The sequence below is a fragment of the Carlito syrichta genome, unplaced genomic scaffold (genome assembly GCF_000164805.1).
Source record: "Carlito syrichta isolate Samal-C Ts95f unplaced genomic scaffold, Tarsius_syrichta-2.0.1 Scaffold314856, whole genome shotgun sequence".
Taxonomy (NCBI): domain Eukaryota; kingdom Metazoa; phylum Chordata; class Mammalia; order Primates; family Tarsiidae; genus Carlito; species Carlito syrichta.
The window spans coordinates 682,445-704,279 of NW_007258952.1; positions in this window are offsets into that span (position 1 = coordinate 682,445).

Below are 21,835 nucleotides of genomic sequence, written 5' to 3' on the forward strand. Positions count from 1 at the left end.
AGAATCAATCTAATTCATCTCCATACCTCTAGAACTTAAACTAAAGCATCTTACAGGGAAGGCTTGTTAACTGAACTGAACTGAATTGAATTGAAGTGAATTTAATGAAATTGAAGTGGATTAAATTAACATAAAATGCATGCCTTTAAATCATTGGTGTGAGGTTTAGAATCAGCCTTATACAATTGCATCATGTGGACATTATCAAATTTGCCTTTTCTCTTCTATAATGCCTGCCTTCTTTATTCCTCTTAGCAAATATTCTAGCTACCCAGAAACAATTAGAAAATACTGGCTGGTTTTAAAAATAAAAAACCAAAAAATTCAGTCAGATCTGCTAAACTTTCCATTGTAGCAAAGGATAAAGGCAGAGAAGAAAAGTCTCACAGAATTTCAATCTGAAGTCAGTATTTAGGAGTTTTGGAACTTGGGGCAAGATATTTAATTCTGAGCTCCAAGTTCCTCTTTCATAAGCTGAGGATAATAACTTACTCTCTGGGTGCTGGGAGAGTTAAATTCAACTATGCATGGAATCTTATGTTGTGAGCACATAGTAGGTTCTCTCTATACAACTTGAGTTTACTATAGTAAGTTTACTGTTACCAATCGAAACTTTCCATGATTTTCCATGGTCACTTAAGATGATAAGAAATAATACTTGTCAATTAAACTTGTCTTAGACTTTCATATTTAAGGTAGAATCTTCAGGACAAATAGCCAATAAATTCAAAGTTCAGTTCCTTCCTCTGCATTCCAAGAAGATGTCTAGTTAAAGAAGAATTAGGTGGTTAAGTAGACACTCCTCATATCGTTCTGAGCTGACACTGTCCTAACACCTTCTGGCCCCTACATGGCCTCCTAGCTTCTACTGCTTGACCCAGGGAAAAGCAGACTCATCACCTGCATGGCAATCCCAGCACTGTCAGAACCAACTGTCCAGCTCCCCTTTGTTCTTGATACTGTAGACCCACTGAGCATCAGCTACATCCCCATATGGGTCCCAAAAGAGAAGGTGAGCACAGCAGCCTCACCCCTCCCCACCACACACCTGACGTTCAGCTCTCAACTGAGCATTCTCTACACCCTCGGTGGGACTGCACAGGAAATCCTACAGCACCCTCATGCCACAATGGAACCAAAAGAGGCAAGGACATTATCTATGGTTCTCTTCCCAGTTGATTGGCTTTTCCAACCTTTATGTTTTGCTAGGAGGCAGGCTAAGAGGTGTCCATCACCCAGAATTTCAAATGGCAAAGTGTGGCAAAATTTCCTTTGTTGTTGCCTTTCTCTTCTAGCTGCCTGGGGTTATTTTTGTTTTCCTCACCCCTGTGGAAAGGGACAAAATTTCAGAATCTCACTTGTTGTCCTAATCTTCCTTTCTCTCTTGCCTTAAAAAGGAGTTTTACTTTTATTTTCTGTCTAGCAGGAACTTCTACTCTATCATAGCTCCCCCTTTTTTTTTTTTTTCCTAGTGTCCTGAGTTTTAAGCCTCCCATCTTTTCCTTCCCTGAGACAATGAACTTCCTGGTATAATGTGAATAGAGAATAGTGAGTAAGATTATCAATATCTAGCAAAAGACATTGCAAAATATTTTTGACATTTAAAAACACTAGTTCTATTACATGTTCAGTCTTGCTCTGTCGTGCATTATTTGACAGACTCTGTAGTTACAGCAATGACTTGGCCTCTGTGGAGTAAAAATCAGTGTGAGATCCACATGTAGACTGAGTAACTACCAACAGAGCTCAACTGGGAGCAATCCCAGGCAGGAGGACTTGCACCCCTATGAATTCCTCACACCCTTAACAGGCCATGACAGACAAGTGCTTATTAAGGTAATTGCCTACCTGGTCTGGCAGGTTTCCCTCTAGCACTCACAGCAAGAGTCCTCCCTCAGGCTTAGCACTACCCCTAAGTTGAGGATCCAGTGAAGTAACCTCAAGCTAGAAACCCAGGCACTCAGCATCATGTTAGCCTCGATGCACATCCCATTCTATGCTCTGCTAACCTGTCTCCAGTTACCAGAGCCTCCAGTTCAGGGACAAGGTCCTTAAATGGATTTTTCCAGTTTCTCAGGGATAAATGTCCTTTCCCCAAATCAGGCCACTCAGGGGAACTCTGTTGCAATGTCTTCCAGATGTCAGTTACCTGCCTGCCTTTATCTCTGTCCACTTTGCCACCAGATTGTGCCGTCACTTATGGAGGCGATGGAAGATAAGAAAATTGATATTGTGCACTGAGCAGACAGGCAGGGTATTGCTTGAATAGGGAGACAGCAGATGTGCTGCTTTATACTTGTCTGGTCTTGGCCCATCTATTTGCCTTTCCATTGCTCAGGTTTTCATCTATAAAATGGCTATAAATATAATTTATAAGACAGCGATGAAGTATAAATGAATTAATTACTATACAGCATTTAGAAAAGCACCTGACTCATAGTGAGCACTCAGTAATACTGGCTGTATATTTTTCTAGGTCTCTGATACCTTCCCATATCTATGCCACATATAACTGGTGCTGCTATTTTACCATGCTAGTAGGCTCTCCAGTCACTGAATTCTGTTTTTCCAACTTCATCCTACCTCCTTTGGTCATCCCCCACATGCATCCCTATCAGAGGGTGCCTGTCTCATCAACTGTGTCATTAAACAACACCTAACTACTGACTATTTTACAATCCCTAATCAATGTGTGGCCCTAGCTTGGCCTGTCCTGCCCTTGAGCAAACTTCATTCTGACACTCACAGGGTCTGGTGTTGACCTGAGGGTTTCCCTACAGTAGACTGAAACTCTACTTGTTGGGCCCTACCTGCGTGTTTCTTCATCACCCTGTGAAAAATCACTGGGCCCTAAATTCACATGTTCCTTTATCACTCTGAAACGTACTCTAAGAGTGAGGATCCAGTGTCAAACTCGTACTATACACCCTTCTGTGACACCATGACATCGAATAGGAAACCAGGTAGTGAAGCTTTGGGGCAGAAGACAAGGGCAGCATCAAGAGAGGGCCAGGAACACTATCTAACTACCACAACAAAGGAACAGTTCACCTCTGACATTTTTATAGAGCTTATCATTTTACACGTACTAGACTCTCATTTTATCCTCCCAGGGACACAAGAAAATGGCAGAATGTGTTTAAATGATGAAGGAAGTGTTTGGCACAATTTTTCCAGATGAGAACCTTTAAAAGCAGCTGTTATGCCCACAAAAGAAGGGTGACAGGTAGGTAACATCCAAAGCTACTGTAGCTTTCTGCACTTTCACACATGAGTTTTTCTCACTGTGCCCTTGATGACTATTTTAATACTCAACCCTCCCCACCGATGATTTTTGACTACAGAGGTCAGTTCCTGCTTTTCTGTCTCATCCTTTCAGTTCAGCAGCCTCCATTTTGGAACTTTCTCAGAGTTGATATTGACTTTCTTAGAACTTCATTTCTACAATATTCCCCTTGACATCACAACTACTTAGACCTGAGATCCTTTTCTTGCCCCCGACAATGTTATTTTTGTTTACCAGTGCTGGATAGACTCTGAGTTGGTCTCTGACCAACAACCTCTGGTGTTCATTCCTTTTGTACAAACTGCCTTTGAGTGTGTGAGGGACCAGTAACTTACTTCTACACAATACAATATGGTGATGGTTAAAGGATTTTGCTAATGCAATTAAGGTCCCAAATTAGTAGAGTTTGAGTTAATATAAAGTGAATTATCCTCTGTCTTCTTAATTAGGTGAAGGCTTAATAATAGGACCAGGCCATCTGTGAGACAAGAGCCTATTCTTGCTGTCTTTGTTGATTTAACAATGAAAGTGACCGTTTTGAGGAAATTCATGTCAAGGAAATGTGGATGACTTCTAGGATTTGAGAATAATCTCCAGCAGGAAAACACTGAAACCCTCAAGGAAATTAATTCTGCCAGCATACTGAATGAGTTTGGAAAAGGAAGAGGCTTTAATAAGAACACAGTCTTGCCCACACCTTGATTGTAGCCTTGTGAGAACTGAGCAGAAGATCCACCTAGGTCCTGCCTGGCCTTTTGGCCCACAGGACCTGGCCACAGTCACATCAACTGATCAATAACGTTGCAGTTATTTAGAAAAACTGTGTTATACCAAATTGAAAAAACCAGGCTGATGATGACCCTGGAGGCATGAAGTAAAAACACATAATACAAAATAACAAAATAAAACCAAAATAGAATAGTTAGTTCAATAAAATCATATTGAATTTCACTTGAGGTTTGAAACATTTGCTATTTTGAGTTAGTCCCCAGATTTCTTCTTAAAATGCATTACGATGTGTGGCCTTTTAAAGAAACAAGTTGAACCAGTCCTGCATTGACAGGCAGACATGATTTAATTCTAATATGATCCCAACGGACAAGTATGAATCCAATAGGAAGTATAAGTGCATAAAGGCTAAATAGGTGCAATCCCGTGGAGGTTTTCAGGACAGTCAGGCAGCTGTACATCCCAGGCAAAGACAAGAAGGAGAATGTTTGTAGAAAGGCAAAGACAATGGGGAAATATCACCAGAAAGCCCTCTTTGTCTTTGCATACACTGAAAAAACAAACATTTACAATACAACACCTACAAAGTTCCTTTTTTATTCTTTTGCAAAGAATTCTCATGTCTACAGAAAGAGGCCTGAACTTAAGCAAATGTATGCTGCCTTCATAAATACAGCACATTAAAAACTCTGATTTAAGCCGGGCTCGGTGGCTCAGCCTGTAACCCCGCTCCTTTGGGAGGCTGAGGTGAGTGGATTGCCTGAGCCCGCGGGTTCGAGACCTGCCTGGACAGCGAAACCTCATCTCTACAATAAATTAAAAACTAAGCCGGGCGTGGTAGCGCATGCCTGTAATTCCGGCTACTTGGAAGGCTGAGGCGGAAGGATCGCCGGAGCCCAGCAGGTCGAGGCTGCGATGGCCGGGAGCGGCCACTGCACTCCAGTCTGGGCGACAGAGTGAGACTCCAACTCAAAAAAAAAAAAAAAAGCAAACTCTGATTTGAGGGTTCATTGCTTTTTGTAAGGTTGGATTGAAAATTTAGTATAAAGACAAATTTATTGTAAGAGTCCCCATCACTGCCACTCTGACACTTCCCTCTGTGCCCCCGGGGCAGACAGTGCCAAGTGGCAAAACAGAAGATGAATGCTGGTCAGTAGATGTCTATCACAGAAGAGTGATGTGTGTGCAACCGCCACAGACACAGAATGAGATTTTTCAAACAGGGCAGGAAAATCTACCCCAAACATTTTCAAATGCAATCTCTTCCACTGTTGATCTTGTTTTAGACTGCCCCCCCCACCGTTTGCTTATTTAATCACTCTCATTCTTGATCTGTGTTCTGGAATGATTTTGAACTATTCTTATAACTGCCACATAGCAGTCCTTTTTATTTGGGAAAACAGTTGTTATTGTCCCACAGTGTTGTTTTTTTTTTTTCCTCTTGTAAGGTCAGAGCAGCGAAGAGCAAAGTAGGAAAACCATTGCCTGAGATCAGAACCTTATAATTAGGCTAATTGTTTCTCAAATTTCTCCCTCTTCCTCATCCTGAGATAGCAGAAAATGAGATGACCAACGTCTTAACGCTGTTCCTGATAGATCAGTCAATGCAGATAACCCCACGAGCAAGACCCCTTATACTCAAGCTATGCTCTAAAGGACCAAGAGTGTTTCAATTCAGGATTCAAAAGAGAAATCTGCTTGTATGTGTTTACATCTTTAGCCTTTATGCAAGGTTTTATATGACGAAATTATTAATTTTAAAAAAGTGTTTGGAGAACTATCACCTTTGCCCATGAGTAATTTCTTCATCCTTTTTATGTCTTATCTAATTTGTATCAACTTTTTGTAATTTGACTCAGGACTTTACTTCTAGGAAATCTGCCTATCTGAGAAGAATAATAAGATTTTTATGTGCTATATTTGCAGTATAAAGTAGTCACACCTAAAATTAAATGACAGAAAAATATTGAAATTAAAACCTCAAGCTGAGATAAAGAAAGCAGAGATCAGAGCACTGGTAATGAAAGAAATATGTAAGCTTGTATGTAAAGAACTATTTGATAGAACTTTATTCACTAAAATTAAAAACACATCCAGTATCTTACTATCTATGATTTTATTAATATTTTTAAAGCAAAAATGTGGGGGCGGAAAATAGATTAGTGGCCATCCATAAAATGTTGAGGGATAATGAAACTGTTTAACATCTTGATTATTGTGGTGAATGGATACACAGCAATACATATTTATAAACTTATACAACCTTACACCAAGGAAAGTGAATGTTACTGCTTGAAAATTAAACATTTCAGATGTTATAATCTTGTTATATAAAAATAACACATTTAACATCATCAAAATTAAAAACTTTTGTGGTGCAAATGACACCATCTAGAATTTGAAAAGATAGCAGAGAATGAGATAAAATATTTGCAAATAGTTTATCTGATAATTGACTCTATCCTGGACACATAAAGAATCCTTATAGTTTAATGTTAATAAGATGAACAACTCAGTTAAAAATGGAGACTATATGAAATAACCAAGGAAACACAAATAGACGTTATGCACATAAAGATGATTATCGTCATTAGACAGGAAAAAGCAAACCGAAACCACAATGAGAAAGTATTTTGCACCCACAAAAATGGTTACATCAATAAAACAGAAAATAACATGTGATCCAGTGAACACTAATACGTTACTGGCCAGAATGTGAAAAAAATTTTGGTGTTTCTTCAAAATGCTAAACACGGAGTTTCCATGCAACTCAGCAATTCCACTCTTGATTATTTACCCAAGATAAATGGAAATATATATACACAAAAACTTGTACATGCATATTTATAACAACATTATTAATATTAGCCAAAAGTGAAAGCAACCCAAATGTCTATCAACTGATAAATGGATAAATAAATATAACATATTCATGAAGCAAGGTATTATTCTGTGATAAACAGAAATTAAGTGCTGATACAAGTTACCACATGGATAAACCATGAAAACACATGCTAAGTTAAAATAGCTAATAACAAAAGATCATATACTGTATGATTTTATTCATATGAAATATTCATGGTGGGCAAATATATAGAGATGGAAAGCAGACGAATGCTTGCTGGGAACTAGAGGAGGGGAAGGTAATAGGGAAAGACTGATCATGGGCTCAGCATTTCTTTATTGGAGTCATAAAAATGATGTAAAACTAGGCTGGGCATGGCGGACCTAGGCTGGGTGTGGTGGCTCACACCTGCAATCCCAGCAATTTGGGAGGCCAAGTTGGGAAGATTGCTTGAGCCCAGGAGATCGAGACAAGTCTGGCAACATAGTAAGACCTTGTCTCTACAAAAAGAAAGGAAGAAAGAAACAAAGAAAGGAAGGAAGGAAGGAAGGGAGGGAGGGAGGGAGGGAGGGAGGGAGGGGGAGAGAGAGAGAGAGAGAGAGAGAGAAAGAAAGAAAGAAAGAAAGAAAGAAAGAAAGAAAGAAAGAAAGAAAGAAAGAAAGAAAGAAAGAAAGAAAGGGTCAGCATAAGGAGTGCACCTGTAGTCCCAGCTACTCAGGAGGCTGAGGCAGAAGGATCGCCTGAGCCCAGGAGATCAAGTCCATGGTGAGCCATGATCATATCACTGCACTCCAGGTTGGGCAAAAGAGTGAGGTCCTAACTCAAAAAAAAACAACAAAAAACTAGAATATGGTGATGATTGCACAAATCTACAGATATACTAAATGATGAATTGTATAACATGTAAATTATCTACAAATAAAATAGTTAAAATAATGACATCTCGATAACACCGATTCAAAAGAAAAAGAGAATTTTAAACTTCTGTGCAGTGAAAAGAGAAGAGGGCAAAATAAATAAACACAAAATTCTTTTTATAAAGAAATGTAAATGACCAAAAAACAAATAAGGATGCTCAATTTATTGATTATCAAACTAAAGCAAATAAAAAACAAAAAGGAAATATTTCTTCAACAGAAATCACAAAAATAAAATATTAACAACACTCAGTGTTGGTGAAATTATAATTATTTTTCTCATGTTTGGGGATTATAAATGCTCAGTTGAGTCTAATTTTCTAGAAAGAACTTTCACAATATGTATCAAAATGAGTAATATGAGTAACTTCTTATCTAAGACTTTGGAACACGGATTTTTTATTCTAGCATCCAAAGAGAGTCACCGACGAGCACAGAATGAAAGTGACCTTCCATAGAATTCCAGAAAGAATTTGCCGAGTCAAATCAATATTGACTTTTGGCTCCAGGATGTGACCATCAGAGAGTTCCTGGGAAAGAGGCCTGGGCAGGCAAGAAGGCTGAGATCTGAGACACTTAGGAGTTCCTACCAACCAGTACAGACTAGTCAGTTGTGGATAATTTGGAACAAAGTTATTATATTTTTAACAATTGCCCTGGCCTTACAGTGCATACTGACCAAAAACCAGCCCTATAAGTTTAAAAATACATGCAGTGGATTTAATCACAGTGTGTTTGTAATACCAGAAGACAAAATGTTCATCTTCAGGAGGCTTAAGTTAAGAAAATCATAGTATATCTAGAAAATTGGTTGTGGTCATTATACAAATTTTTAAAATATACACTTGTTAACACACAAAGTGTCTTAAATATAATACTGTTTGAAAATATTACTTAACAACATAGATACTAAGAGTATAAAAGTAAAAGTATTCATAGACATGCTTGTATGTTGGAATAGAGAAGTACCTAGAAGGATACTTACTGAAATAGTTGTGATTGAGTCAGTATATGACTTGTGGTAGTATTTATTATATTCATACTATTCAAAGTTTTTTGAAAAGCTTTATGTTTACAATGGGCACATATCATTTATATAGAAATAACACAATAATTAAAATATATTATTTTTAACCTTGGGGTTTTATCTACCTGTAGATAGATAAGTAAAATTGGAAAAACATATACAAATGGCTGGAAACTCATTTCAGTCACATTTTTGGCATTTGGGAAAATGATTCACTTTTTCATCATGAAGAGTGAAATCACCAAGGACCTAATTTGGGGAAGGAGGGGTACCTTGAGGTAGAACTTTTGCTGAAAATAAAACAGCAATATAGAACTAACTTGAAAATAACAATAGTAATTTGTAGAGTACAATTCACAAAGCATTCTAATGTCTTAGAATGTGTAATTATCCCTGTCATCTTCTGAGGAAGGTAATGCTATTTCATTTTATAGATGAGGAAATGGGGCTTAGAGAGATTAAGTGACTTGTCTAAGATGACTTGCCTAGTTTTTAATAAGGCTGAAATTGGAACCAGGTATGTTGCTTTCTAAACCAGGGCTGTTTATTCTACAACTTGTTCATCACACCACAAGAAACCCAGTGTATTAATTTTCTATAGCTGCTGTTAAAAAAAATTACCACAAACTTCGTGGCTTAACACAACATAAATTGTGTGTCTTACATTCTGGAGATCATAAATCTGAAATGAGTCTCACTGAATTAAAATCAAGATTTCAGCAGAACTTTGTTCCTTTTGAGGGTTCTAAGAGAGAGTCTGTTTTTTCTTTTCTTTCTCTCTCTCTCTCTCTTTTTTTTTTTTTTTTTTTTGCCTTTCCAACTTTTAGAGGCTGGCCTCAGTCAGCAATCACATCATTTCAACTTCCACTTGCATCATCAATTCTTCTCAAACTCTCTCTTTCCTGCTACCTTCTTGTAAAAAATCTTGTAATTAGATTCACCTGCCTGAGTAATTCAGGATAATCTCCCCATTTCAAGATCCTTTGTCATATCTGCAAACCCTTTTGCTATGTAAGGTTAAATATTTACACATTCCAGGGATTAGGACATGAACAGCTGTTGGGGGCTATTATTCTGACTCCAAGCATTCTAAATATATAGTTTCTAGGGATTCCTGTAGACCATGGCAGAATTTTGTTGGGATAAAAATTTTTCAAGCAATTTACACACTCATTCTAGAGAAAACAGGGTAAATTTACCTCTGAGGTAAAATGAAACACGGGGATAAACAGGTAGACTTGTGATAAGTTCTGACTTGAAGTGCAGAACAGAACTGTGGTTTGCTTCTCCCTGGAGAAGACTGATAAAGAGTAGTGAGGGTGGTTGAAAGCAAACAAGCCGATCATGGTGCCATGGAAACCTGGAAAAGGTACTATCAGATAGAAAGAATAGTTGACCAGGTCAAATGAGTAAAATGAAGCCTGAGCATGAAAACTTTCCAGCTGCATGGTTCTTTGTGGCTTACTGAGTGCACTATTGGTTTCTATAACATCCAAGGGCTAAAATCCCCTCTGTTCAAAGTGTCTTCCACCAAAATTCCTTTCATCTGATGAATTTCCCCTCATTCTTCAGGCCTTAAGTACCTGATCCCAGAAGCCTCTTGTGATGGACAGAATAACAGCCTTCTAAAGATGTCCTCATGCTAGTCCATGGAACCTGTGAATATGTCATATTGCAGAAGTGGTGCCAAAGTAAAGATCTTGTGATAGAGAGACTATCTGGATGGGCTCAGGGTAATCATAAGTGTCCTGTTATAGATTGAATTGTATTATCTCAAAAATCCTGTGTTGAAATCCTAATCCCCAATACCTCAGAATGTGACCTTATTTGGAAATAGGGTGGTTGCAGATATAATTAGTTTAGATGAGGTCATATTGTAGGAAAATGGGCCCTAATTCAATATGATGGGTGTCCTTATAAAAAAAAGAAATACACACACACATACACACACACACACGGAGAACACAATGTAAAGAAGAAGGCAGAGGTTGGGATGATGCTTCTTTTTCTTCTTTTAAGCAAGAAATTTATTAAGAGGACAGAAAAACTCCCACAGTGGGAGGAGACCTGAAGGGGTTGCCTGGGATGATACTTCTACCAACCAAGAGAGCCAAAGATTGCCAGAAAACCACCAGAAGGCAGGAAACAGATTCTCCCTCACAGCCCTCAGAAGGAACCAACCTGGTTGACACCTCGATCTCAGGCGTTTGACCTCCAAAACTGTGGGAGAATAAATTTCTGTTGTTTAAGCTACTCAGTTTGTGGCTTTATACTTTGTGAAGGAAGCCTTAGAAAACTAGTGCGGGTCTTTAAAATTAAAAAAGAAAGGCAGGAGAGGAGGTGAGAGTCACCTAGTGGGAGACTGACTAGATATGGACTTTGACTATGGAGGAAGGGGTCACAAGTCAAGGAATGTGGTTGTTCTCTAGAAGCTGGAAGAGGCAAGGAGAAGTATCCCTCCTCTAGAAGCTGGAAGAGGCAAGGAGAAGTATCCTTCCTTAGAGCCTCCAAAGGGAGGAAGGCTGCTGACATCTGATTTTAGCCCAGGGAGATCCCTGTTGGACATCTGACCTACAGAACTACATAGTAACAAATGTGTTGTTTTAAACCACTTCATTAGTGGTAATTTATTATAGCAGCCATAGAAAACTAATACATCTCCCCAGCGTCAAACTCTTCACATGTATTCCCATCACAGTGTCACTAGGTATATCTTGAAGGCAAGTTCCAGGTTCTACTTGTATTCTAATTCCTAACACACAGTAGGAATTCCATAAATAGATGTAGTGCAATGCCTGTGAAATATACACACTCACTGTGAATCTTCACTGTTTTTTCTACCTGACCATAAGCATACTCAAGTTTTAATTTTCTGACTCTGGAGCTCATTTTCTTTTTATTTCTTAATTAATTTTATTTCATTTTATTGACCTACTTTAAACTGTCCTAAGCCCTTCTGAAATTCAAGAACAAAAACAAAAGGAGACTTTCAAGACCCGGCAAGAAATAGGACCCATTAGGAAAGTGTCTTTAGCAGAAGGTGGTAATGTGAAGTCACTTGAACTAATTTGCTACATATCACTCCTGAATATATTGCAGTGGGCAGATCTAAATGGGCAATTTCACAGCAGGAGATGAGCTAAACTGATCCTTATCCATCCGCAAATCCATTTAGTCTTATAGGTGAAATAATAATAAATTTCATTATGGTTTATTGAAAACATCTCGATGATTATAGATTTGTTTATGAAGGCATTTACCCTATTTTAATCTTGGAACTGCAAGTATAGCCATACACACCGTTATGCTAAATATTCTGAAGAATCAATGAGATTCTCCTGAACATGGAGTTAATTATGGGTCCTCCAGGATGTCCTTGATTGAGAGTGCAGCAGCAGTGGCCTGCTACTGAGTTAAAGTGTATTATAATCTATCTCTGCAACAGAAGAACCCCTCATTTCAGACAATAGAAAGGCTGGTGATAGTTACAATTATGTCAAATCCAACCAGATAAACCCTCACTTGTAATGACAAGCACTGAATATCCCTTTTGTATGACTGTAACTCAACATTTTTGGAAGTTATCACATATCCTGTACTGTTACACTTTGTCTCATTTAATCCTGTCCACAGCTATATGAGTTAGATGTCCTTATCCCTAATTTGCACATAAGGAATTTGAAGCTAAACATGTTCAGGAAACTTTTTCGGAATCAAGCAGAAGTTAACAGTGGAGCTGAATCCTGTACATAAGCCTGTGACTTTGAGTTGAATGTTATTTCCATGGTACCATTTCACCTCTAATTCAGGGGAGAGCATAGACTTCAAGAAAAATTGGAAGCTCATTCTCACACTCTGAGAGGATTACAATCTATCCAAAACAGGCTCTTGCTTTTGAGATTTGGAAGATATGCTTGATACACTCTCCTACTTCTTGGCAGATGAGCTACTTTAGCAAGAGGAAACTAGAACTTGCCATAGGTGAGTGAGTGGGAAGCTAGAATCAGAATCAAGACTTCTGTTACCTCACTTTGCTCTCTTGGCAGCACACAAAAATGAAAGAGTCTGCAAAGAGTTACAGTAAATTCTCACCCAGTGCCAAATAGTCAAAAAAACACAGTAAAAAGATGTGCTCAAAGCTAGCTAGATATAGGAAGTCTTCCTAGGAATAGCAGGGTCAGATGCAATCAAACAAAAAGATGGAAGAAAAGCCACAGGAGTAGAATATGGCAGGTAATTAAGTTATTATATAAAATTACCACTGAAATATGCAGAGATAGACATGTGAGTAAGATTGGCCTTAACAACAGTGTAATAAGAGAAGAATGGCAGGAATTAGGATTCATGAATAGAAGAAGGCTAGTGCCAGCTTCAAATTTAAAACTAACCTAAAACCATCTGCCATGCCCACACATTCTGCCCTCAGATCTTCTTCCTTTCACCCCATTAGCTTCTGGTACCGACACAATCCAGTATTTTCCAATTATGGGGCAGGGAGAGGAAGTGTGTAGAAACCTCTGACAAACTCACTAAAGCAAAGGTAGTGCATACTTAAAATGCTCTCCCATTTGGGCTTACTCTGATTTTAAAAGATCATAATGAGTGGGAAAAGACTTACCTAAATGAATTCATTATTAGTGGTGACATGCCAATCTTTACTGAGGGTGATGGTTTATTGGAGCCTCTCAGATTATAGAGAGAAGAGTGTCTATTTAATTCATCTGTGAATGATTGGACAGAAGGATGTGGTGGCCTATTAGGAGGTGTGTGCTCCTGTGTAGTACAGTGATTCCTGTGTTATAAAGTTCAGAACCTAAAGTCAGAGGACCATTCTCTAGTCTCAGCTCTGTTGCTAACTTGCCATGGGCTATGGATAGCGTACTACCATCTCTGAGCTTCCATTTTCCTCCCAATCTAAGGAGAAGGTTATTGCAGTCCTGACTATATGATTCTGCAGCTCTCCCTTCACTTTTTCTTACCTGGAATATTAAAATAATAATAGTACCATGGTGATAGACTCATTAAAATTAAATAAAATAACCCTTATATAGAAGGCTTAGATGAGTTTCTAATACACAGTAAGCACCAATGGATATAAATTTAAGTCATGTGGCTTTTTTAACTTCCCTGATTCCTTCTAGGGGGCATGACCCACAGGCTTATCATTTTCAAAGTGCATATTTATTTAAGTCAACTTAGGAATATGTTAAGAAAAACAATTCCCTTAAAGCAGAATGGTCGTATACAACACTCAGCTCCACCCATGTTAAAATCCTTAGATGGCTCTCCATTGCCTGTGAGGTAAAATCCACTCTCCTTGGTTGTCTTATGACTTACTGCTTCCCTTCATGCACAATACTGTCTAGATGCAGTAGCTTGAACCACACCACGAACTTTTAAACAAGCATATATTTGTATAAGTGTCTCCTTCTGCATTGAATGAATTTGGAAAACCTGCCCCTTCTGCCTACTGCAATCTTTCAGGGCCCAAACACAGGGTCATTTTATTCACAGAGCTCTATTACTTTCCTTGGCAAAATGTTTGCCTACTCTGAACTCACATGTCACTTTATTTGCTCCCTCAGAGCATGCATGTTAGTTGACTTTATCAATGAATTGGCCAGGTTTTCCTTCTCCAAAGAATTCATGAAGTCAAGGATTCTGTATTACTCATGCCTTGCAATCACCCTTAAGATTAAGAGGCGATAGGATAAGAGATGGCCCTGGAGGAAGTAGAAAGAAATCACTAAAGATGCGGTAGAGTAAGTTATTTATAACAACATCATTGATCAAGCTGAAGAAGGAAGATAATAATTGAAGCCAGGTGAAAAGCTGAAAGAGAGACCGAAAGAAGGCTCAGCAGTTAAGCTCAAAAGTTTAATCACTTTGGGACCTGAGGGACAATCCTAGGAAGAAGGACCTGGAACAAGTTGTATGGTTGTCCCTGAGCTACATAGCTCAGGATCTAAATATATAGACTATGAGCATTTCTTTGATATAGTTTTGGGGATATTTAGATCAGACAGAGTAGGAGCAAGAGACGTTGTTAAGAGATCTACAAGGATCTAAACACTGAATTCTCTCAGAGCCTAGCACACAGAAGGGCCTCAGTGCATGTTCCAGTACATTCAGTACATGGGTATCCTGAACTCCTCACTACTATCCTTTCTACCAGGCTCTACCAGTGCTCGTGGCTGGCACAAGCACCACCATCCATCCATCGTTGTGTCATTTCTGATGCTGCTTTTGTTCCAATCATTTCAAACACGCCAAGCAAACTTCTACCTCAATACCTTCATAGCTTCTGCTCCATTACCTGGAATGCTCTTGTCAATGGCTTACTTCTTCACTTCCTTCATGTTTCATCTCAGATAATCCTTTAACAGCGAGGCCTTCCCTAATCAGTTAAAATGAAAAAGCGAATCTTCCCTGTGTCTACCCTAATGTACTCTCTCCAATCTTATCCTGTTTTGCTTTCCTCCATACTCATTTTTATCACCTGACTTCCTAAATTATGTATTTGTTTGTTAATTGCTTTCTGTCTTTTTCCCAGTAACATGCAAGTTCCCTCAGGTCGAGAATTTTGCCTTCTTTCTTCTCTGATGTCTCCAAATGCCTACAGCAATGCCTGGGTCACAATAGACACAAAATTAATACAAACTGAATTAAAAAATCAGAATGCTATAATATTTCTTGCTACAAAAAAAACCAATTGCACAGAAAACATAATCTTTCTGGCTCTACCTACATCCATGTCTTTAACACCAGTAAGAACCTAGATGAAATCCGCTGCCTATTTGAATACTGTGCATGATCAAGTGCTGACACTTCAACCCTTCAGTCACTCCAAAAGCTCTAGTTCCAACAGAATCATAGATTTTTGCCTCCTTTTCTGATTAATAAGTCCCAGAATACACTGTCGCTGGGTCTGCCCAAGTTATCACAAAATTTTAGTCTGCTGCTCAATGTAATTTTTTCCAAAGGAATTGTAAAAATAGAGCAGAAAACACAAGTTGGAAACCTCTCACAGCATTCTTGCAAACATTCCAGCTTATTTTTTTGAATGGAAGCTGATAAAGATTGACTACCTTTATGTGGTAGCAATTCATCATGCTTAGCGTCTTTTTCTTGAACATCAATCTTATAAATTTACTGGTAGACTTAATAGTGTAAATATATTATTCATAAACTAGAGTGAATCCCCACTCACCACCATAACCATTTTGACAATAAATCATAATATAAAAATGGTTTTCTTCTTTGTATTTTTTCTTATTTGGAAATGTAACAAAATCTATAAGTAGAACAAAGAGCAGCAGAGAGAATTCTTCAAGAGCAGAAACTCATAAAAAGAAACCTGAATCAAATGCACAAACATGGGGAAACGTAATTGAACTGAGATTATTTTTCTTTCCAGGATTTCCAAGCCATTATAAAATCTCTCTTATCGTATCTTTTGTAATGAAAACTACAGTTATTCTATGCCACTGAGGATTCTGGGTATTTGTATTGTAAGTGCTCATTAGCTTTCACATAGTTAAAAGGTGGGTTCATTGATGATTTTTGTTGTTGCTATTTTTGGAAAAAAGTTTATTAACTAATATTCAAACTTCTTAAAATAAAGACAGAAATGAAAACAACCACACACATATTATACCTAGGAAATTCAAGAAGACATTTTTGATTGATTTTACCAATGATCCTCATGTTGTAGGTAGTACGCTTTTCATGTACTGCAAGTGGTTCTGTATGTGGTACAATAATACTATAAGATGAAGATGTCATTACATTTACAACTCACATATTCTTTTTATTTTTAATTGATACACAATGAATGTACATATTGATGTGGTATATGTGATAGTTCAATTAATGTATAAAAAGTGCAGTGATCAAATCAGGATAATTAAGACATCCGTCACCTCAAACATTTATTTCTTTGTATTAGGAACTTTCAAAGATCCTTTTAAAAGCTATTTTAAAAATATACAATGCATTGTTATTATTTTTTTTTAAGATATGGGGTACAATTCAGGGTTAGGTACACAAATGTTCATTATGCTGATATCCTTGTTGACAGGTTCATTGATTATTAAAAGCAGTCTAAGAAGTGATATTGTAAAGTTGATTTCATATAGGTAGTCTGGGGGGAAATGTACTAGTCCTATAGTTGGCAGAACTAAGTTTACATTTTCTCAGTTCTCTTATTATTATCAGTAATCTTGCAATACTTACTTTTTCTCATGTGTAAAGTGAGAATCATAACATATTTTATTCTTATATCAGAAGGTATATAGGAATTAAACTAATGGACATGGACAATGTATTATAAAGTATAGTATAAATATAATGGATCGTTAATATAAATTGGTGCAGTACTGTACAAATTAATATAGAAAATCTGACTTCATTGGTAGCATATTTAGGGAAAGCTTGGAAAGAAACACAGGAAAAAAAGGAACTCAAGATGAAACTATGAACTAGATAATGGACATGGACAATGTATTATAAAGTATAGTATAAATATAATGGATCGTTAATATAAATTGGTGCAGTACTGTACAAATTAACATAGAAAATCTGACTTCATTGGTAACATATTTAGGGAAAGCTTGGAAAGAAACACAGGAAAAAAAGGAACTCAAGATGAAACTATGAACTAGATTACTACTAGAGATAAGGGGTAAAAAATGCAGATAAGCCTGGAATAGAAATAGCTAATTTTTAAGTTTAGCTTATTTTTGTTACTCACATTAGAATTCAGGAGCTGTCATGCAATCTAGATCAATAACTTTTCCAGCACCCAGAGTCACATGCATGTCAGAATGTCAGATTAAGGTAATTTAACACACTTTATTGGGAGACACTGAAATACAGCTCAGAAATCCACATATATCTGAAGACTTCAGTTGGTGGCATCTGGGCTCAGAAACTATCCTTTGTCATTGAATGGAACTGAATTTTAATAATCCTTTGGATTGATGAGATAATATTTCTCTTAATGTCTTCATAACATTTCCAAGAAGAATGAAATAAATACAAATTGAACAGCCCCTCTGAATTGCTGTCTAAGTTATGTCCATTCTATTAAATAATTCTCTCAAAAATGATTATGAACCTATAGAAATACAGAGCTAAGTTAATAAACTATTAATACAGTTTCAAAGTACTGAAACAAAGAGTTTGTGAGAATCATAAATCCATTGCTTACTATTTTTGTGAAGTTAGACAAATACATTAATCGCTCTGAGACTAAGTTTCTGAAGCTATAAAATGGGTTTATAAGATATAAAATAGATTTTGGTGTATTATTTACAATTGATATGATGATCTATGAAAATAATTTGAATATTGAAAAACATTATATGTACGGAATACATTTCTGAGTCCCAGTCTAACAAAAAAAGGTTGGGAAAAGCAGGGGAACAAAAACAAATTGAAAATTTAGTGAGCACTAGCTGTTGTCCAGTCCACCATCTGGACACCAAATATCGTACTTGCTCCTTTGATTTTCCTGCATATTGGACACAATCAGCTTCACCCCAAGAAACATAATTCCATTTCCTTCCAGCTCAATGCCCATGGTTTCTAGGTGTTGTGAAGTAGTCTTTACATTAAGTCTATATACAATTTCTTTTGGTCTGAAGAACTATCAACTTTAAAACAATCAGTTGTAGCTCCTCTGGGTTTTAATACACAACAATGGAAAAGGAGTGAAATAACCAAATTAAATAGTTTCACTTAGAAAGACAAAGAATGGGTAAGTAGGCCTTAGGGAGCAGCACCATTTCCCTAGCCCTCTTCTTGCCTATAAATAAATGGGGACCTAAAAAAAACTTCTTAAGTCTCCAACAGCCAAATGCTATTCCATATAGATTCACATATATTTACACTTTACTTATATTAATAATAATGGTCAGTGCTGATATAAACCAGAAGCAATCATAGGTAGACTTGCATTCAGGAAACCTGATTGGTATTTGGGCACTCTTGTCATACTGACACTAAACTTGTGTTTAGACACTTAAACTTTCTGGGCCTGAGATGCACCCTCAGCAAAACTAAAAAGCAGTCTATACCTGGCTGATTCACAGAATGGCTGGAAAGCTCAAACAATATCATGTTGGATATCATTTCTGAAAGTGCTTTGCAAACTATGAGTTTGGGTGGTTAATATTCTAACATCTCCCCACAAATGTTGCCTTAAGAAGTTGAATTTTCCAGACATTTTGAGTCAAAGTGGCCAATCACAACTTTGACTGTCTCTGCATTTATTAATATTTTCTCTATATCACCCCATATAATTAATTGAAAGCAAGACAAGCAGGAGGTAGACCAGAAGAAAATGTAGCTGTTAGACACACAGAACATGATGATTTGGCAGAGAGGAAAAGAAAATAGAAGGAAAAAAACTGGGTGCCACATGTCTTGAATAAGATTAAAAATAAGTGCTGAAGCCAGGATTCACACCCAAATTTGTCTTCACAGAAGCCATGTGTTGGAAAGCATCAGGGGCCACCATTCCGTAGTACTGAAGATCACAGAGAGACATTGACTTTCCTAAGGTCACATAACTATAAGTAGCAGAGACTAAAACCCTAATATCCTGACCCCATTTGCCACCCCAGTTAATGCTCCCTCCTCTGTCCTACACTCAGTGACTAACTATGGCTAAAGTGCCATGTCAGGGGAGGAGCACATGGCCAGCTGAGATGCTATCCCTGTTTGCCACTTTCTAGGAGGTTCACCATCTAGCAGCCTTTGAAATTATGCCTCATGTCTGAACCTTGGTTTCTTCTGCCTCTTTTTATATAATTTTTATCTATTTTCTGTGAGAGAAGGATGGATGAGTAAGGGAAACGGTGAGGTAACTGAATGACTCAGTAAGTCTGAGGTGGAATCTGGGTATTCGTTACATTTTTAAATCACCGTAAGTGATTCTGACACACACTGCCAGGGATAATAATCACAAATGTGATTCTTACTAACAGTATTCTTACTATTCCTTAGTTATTTCTCATAAACTAGTGTCATCTCTTTAGTAAGATTCTGGACTAGGACTAGATACTATTATCTTCTGTGGCAGATCAGGAAAATTGTTACTTTGTGTTTCAAGCTACTTGCCAAGGGTCACACTGTGAATCTGTAACTCAGAAACTAGGACACATCTGAATCTGATCAGACCTCATTTCTCCTCTTCCCACAAGGCTGTCCATGTTTCTTCCCATTCTCTCCCACACAAGTTCAAGTCCACAGTTCCTCAGAAAAAGGTGGCCAAGATGTTAAAAAAATAATTATTTGGTCTTGCATACCCATAATGCACATTTACCTCACTGGTCCAGGATCATCATCTGATTTTCTTACCCAAGATGCAAAGAGAGAATCAGTCTGTCTAGGATGGACCCATATCTTGCCATTTAACTAATTTACAATGAAAAATGCAACTATCAAAGACAGTAACTGTTCAAGTCTTTTTACCAATATAATTTCTTCCTATAAAAGAATTATGCAGCAAATTACATTTTAGCCAGATTTGTGTGCATGTGTGAAGAATTAGAAAAAGCAAAATAATTTTATAATGTAAGTATCACATAGCATTAAGGTATGCAGTCTATTATGCTTATGTCTATATTCGATAAAGATAAGTCAGACACGATTCATGTCAGAAAAGACGAATCCTTTACCTGTTTCCTGGATAGCGCTGGGATGGGTACAGCCAGTGAACAAAATTCCTTGAGGGGAAGAACCATGCCACACTGACTTTTCCAGGCTGGTATGCAGTAACACTCAATAAAGTCTTGCTGATTGTTGAAATAATAATAATAAATGATGTCTCAGTCCTTGACCATCAATTCTTAGAATCCATCAATACCACTTCTCTCTTAATCACACATGCTACTCCCCAGTCTGCTGTCTTCTTTCTTCTCTGGCCCCTTTTTCATCTGCCACTTGACTTCACAATTCATTCCAAACAAGAGCACTGCTACCTCCTTAGATCAACAACTAATTTTATGTCCAGTATCTTCTTTCTGGTTTATGACATTCCCTCCATAACACACAATAATATTCAAACCTCAGCTTTGCCTAAAGAGACTATTTGGGGAAAAGCCCAATGGGACCAAGCAGAGGCGGAGAAACACATAGTCTGCCATGTTTCAGTTATTTTATAAATGCTTGTTAAACAAAATAATGCTGGGATATTTAATTCCGTTTCATTTTAAATGAGAAAAGCAATATTCTTTGATAAAATACATCTAGAAGTATTTTGTTAGAAAATGACAGGCTAGTAAATAACAGACCTTTATTTTCAAAGATCTATCTCAATAATTAAACTATGACATGGCTTTATTTTTCACAAGAAAATTAATAGATAGATAGACTGAATTTTTGTCATTCCAAAATTCATTTGCTGAAATTGAAATCTTAACCCTAGGCCGGGTGCAGTGGCTCAAGCCTGTAATCCCAGCACTTTGGAAGGCCGAGGTGAGAGGATTGCCTGAGTCCATGGGTTCAAGACCAGCCCGGGCAATATAGTGAGACCTTATCTCTACAGTCCTACAATAAATAAATTTTTAAAAATTAGCCAGGCATGGTAACATGTGCCTATAGTTCCGGCACCTTAGAAGGCTGAGACGGAAGTATCACCTGAACCTAGCTGGTCAACACTGGTGTGGCCATGAGCATGCCACTGCACTCCAGCCTGGGCAGCAAAGTGAGACTTCAACTCCTCCCCCACCAAAAAAAAAATCTTAACCCCAAATGTGATCTTTACCCCAAATGTGATGGCATTAGGAATTGGGCCATTTTGTTGGTGATTAGGTAATGTGGGCTTTGGAATTAGTATCCCTATAAAAGAAACCTTAGAAAACTTGTTCTTCCTTTCCTTCATGTGAAGTTGTAAAAAGAAGATGGCTGTTTATGAATAAAGATGAGTACTCTCACCAGACACCAAATCTACTAGTGTTTGGATTTTGACCTCCTAACCTCCAGAACTGTGGGAAAGAAAATTCTATTCTTTATAAACTACCTAG